Source organism: Macadamia integrifolia, chromosome 11 (assembly GCF_013358625.1).
Source record: "Macadamia integrifolia cultivar HAES 741 chromosome 11, SCU_Mint_v3, whole genome shotgun sequence".
Lineage (NCBI taxonomy): Eukaryota > Viridiplantae > Streptophyta > Magnoliopsida > Proteales > Proteaceae > Macadamia > Macadamia integrifolia.
In genome coordinates, this window is record NC_056567.1 from 13972519 (window position 1) to 13976207 (window position 3689).

At 36.6% G+C, this 3689-nt stretch overlaps 1 non-coding gene across 1 annotated transcript; it reads right to left on the bottom strand.

Annotated features, from left to right (window-relative positions):
• Positions 1–1861: 1861 nt before the first annotated feature.
• On the bottom strand, positions 1862–1968 carry LOC122094576. Its single transcript, XR_006144891.1, has one exon. It is a non-coding gene; the product is annotated as a small nucleolar RNA R71 (small nucleolar RNA).
• Positions 1969–3689: the final 1721 nt, after the last annotated feature.

Here is a 3689-nt window from a genome sequence, read left to right on the forward strand (position 1 = left end):
TCCTCTCTCCCCTATTCCTTATAAAAGGGAGTCCACCAAGTGTCCCTCTCTTTTTCTAGTTTTCTTCTTCTAGTTTTTTTAGTTGAGCTCTCTCTCTCTCTTTCTTTAGTTATTCTTCTTAATTTATTTTTTTTATGCAAGCACTTTTGTAATTTTTTTTTAATGCAAGTCTTTGTTTATGATTTTCAAGTCTTATTATTCATGCAAGTTATTCAAAGGTGTAATAATTTTAATTTCTAGTTCTAGGCTTAGTTCTAGGTGACAAGAACAAACTATGGAGCATCTCTTTCAAGTTCAGTTTTTCTCTTCATAATTTGTTTTCTCCAGGCCTAACAATTTCTAATTTGATTTAGTTCAGATCTGATTTTTAGGGTTGGTAGTATCTCAAATCAATCAAGTTTTTAGTTTAAGGATGAGCTTCTATAGGAGTCTTCTCACCCCCTCTCATTCCCTCTTCTTGCTACCCATCATTCTTAAATTAGGTTTTAAATTTTCAGTTTTACATTGTTGTTTTCCTTTTCTCCCAAGGTTCAAGGCTAGGTGCATGTGTTGCCTTTGCCCCTCTCTAGCCATAGAACCATCCTTTTATTTTGATTATTTATATTGTATCACTTCCCCAAAAGCCATGTAGAAAAGCCCTTGTAAAAGTACTCTCTAGTCAAGTAGGGAAGCTTATATTATTTATGGTGCATCCCTCAGGCTAAGTTGAGATACCTACATGTGTGCCTCTCTCTAGCTTTTTTCCCTTTTTATTTTATTTATTTACTTTTTAGTACTTTTTATTTTAGCACTTTTACTTTCAGTTATTTAATTTTTAATTGTGTGGTTTGAGTATTTAAATTCTTAGATGACGAATGGTTAGAGTTAGATGTGTTGGTTATGAAGTTTTTAGATGCATTTGTGTTAGGATGGCAGTTAGAAGTAGATCACCATAATCAATCATTACACTTTTCCATTACTAAAAGAAGCTTAAAATAAAGTGGTTGCTCTCCTTGTGTTCGACCCATTAGCTACACTGATCCGTACACTTGCGGTTACTTTTAAATCTCAAAAAAGTTTTTGATACCGTTGCCAGGGAGACAATTCTATGTTATTTTTTGCTTTATTTTGGTAAATCGAAGTGCTTTATTTTCTTTTTCTTTCATCATTTATTGAATTCCTGAGAAGAACAGCTTACAATAATAGTTATATCGGTGGAGGTTGCCAAGCCTCATAATATGATAAAGACAGGTTTTGCCCTGTAACAGTACGTCAGGAATTGAGCAACCCCAGATCCCTACCAGTAAGCTCCCAAAAAATAAATAAATAAATAAAAATATAAAAAATTCTATTCTTTGTGCTTGTCTTATTCTAGTTGTGGCTAGTCTTTTGTTGCATGAGTGCTAGGTGAGTACATAATAGTGCGAATAAGTTAGAAAAAAGAGATCCTATAAGTAGTGACCCTTTATGTTTACTCTCTTTAGTACATTTCCATATGGGAGACCAACAGCGAAACCTTCCACCTAAATCTCTGAAAGATAGGTTCGACCTTACTAGAGCAGCCCAACCTTCCTGCATAGTTCTTCCACAAGCCCAAGGCAATAATTTTGAGCTCAAATCTTAGTACATCACTATATTTCCCCACTTCCATAGGCTGCCTTTGAGAATGCATACCTATTCCATATGGAATTTGAGGAGGTTTGTGTTCTGATTAAGGTCCAACAGTTGACTGATGATGCTGTAAAATTAAGGTTCATAACTTTTGTGCTCAAGGACCAAGCTAAGAAATGGCTCTATAGTCTACCTACCAATTCCATTACCACATGGGATGGGTTTACTATAGCCTTCCTGAAAAAAGTTCTTTCCTTTGCATAAAACCAATAAACTCAGGAGTGACATTCTTCAATTCAGGCAGAAACCTAGTGAGTCATTCTCCAAATTTATGGAAAGATTTAAGGACCTCCTTCAGAAATATCCTCACCATGGAATTGATACATGGTAACTTTTTCAAATCATTTATGAGGGTATTGATTATTAGACTAAGCAGTTGTTAGAGTTTATGTGCCCCAAAGGTTTTACATCTTTTACAGATGAAGGTGACGCTTGGAGCTTTTTGCTTTAATTGGCTGAGAAAACCAGAGAATGGGAGTCTACTTAAGAAATTGAGAGGACAAATAAGGGTTACCTTGCAAAAGGTGTTGTGTCCAAAGAGGCTTAACTTGAGAGTCTTATCAAGAGACTTGAAGCCGTAGTAGTCAAAGGACCTACCCAACTGAACCAAATAAATCATTTTGTGCCGATGTGTAGTTGGTGCCAATCTCCCATGCATGTGATGGAGAAGTGCCCTAATATTTCTCATGTGAATGGTTTCAATATAGGTCCTAAAAATGTGAATGCCATGTCCCAAAACAACCCTTATAGTTAGACCTATAATCTAGGATGGAGGAACCATCCTAACTTCTCTTGGAATCAAGCCAATAATCAAGTACGTCCTAACTTTTAAACCTTGAGTCAAGGGCAGTTTGTTCCCCAACAAGTCTATCAAAAGAACATGCCCCCCAATCAGCAGAACAATTTTGGGATCCCCACTCAATCTGCTATTCCTCCACCTCCTATAAATCAACCTTCAGGATTCGAAGGAGATGGTGATTTGGCTAGGCTTTCTTCTTTAGAGAAAAGCATGGAACTTCTCATGAGTACTTTCATGACAAGCCAACATAAAATGGAGAAGCAAATCTCCCAACTTGCTAATGTTTTGCATGAAAGGGAGAAAGGGAAGATGCCTAGTCTGCCTGAACCAAGTCCTAGGAATGTGAATATGAATCATCAACCAGTTCCAAATTAGTTGAATTCAATTCAAAAGAGTCCACAATAAGGGCCCTCCAACCAATATAATGTTGTTTATGCTCTTAGGAGTGGTAGAGAGTACCAACAGAGTGTTCTTAAATCTTCCCCATCGATTAGTCCTGTTAACTCTCCTTCTGTTGAGGACACAAGTGTGCCTCCCTTTCTAGGTTCGTCTAATGAACCTAAAGCAACTAAAGATAATTTGGTTGAAAAAACAAAAAATGATTCTTCTAAAAAAGAGAAAAACCCTAATAGTCCTTATATTCCTCCTATCCACTTTCCTAATTGCTTGGTAAACAAAATGAATACTGCTTCCATGGAAAAAAATTTAGAAGTCTTCAAAAAGGTAGAAGTGAACATTCCTCTTTTGGATGTCATATCCCAAATCATCACCTATGCAAAGGTCCTGAAATATTTTTGTACTCACAAACATATCACTAGTGTGCCCAAAAAGGCGTTCTTGGCAAGAAACATTAGTTTTATAATTACTCAGCCTATAGTCGCCAAGTATAAGGATCCAGGGAGCCCTACCATAGCTTATGTCATAGGCAACACCTACATTGAGCATGCCTTACTTGACCTTGGCGCAAGTGTGAATCTTTTGCCTTACCATGTGTATATGCAACTAAGATTGGGAGAATTGAAAGCCACTAGAACTACTCTTCAGTTGGTAGATAGGTCTGTTAAGATTCCTAAAGGCATGGTTGAGGATGTCTTACTTAAAGTTGGAGAATTTTTATTCTCAGTTGATTTCATTGTTTTAGACACCCAACCAGTTGCTAACATTCAAGACAAAATCCCAATTATTCTTGATAGATCATTCCTTACAACCAGCAATGCCATAATTAGTTGTAGGAACAGTA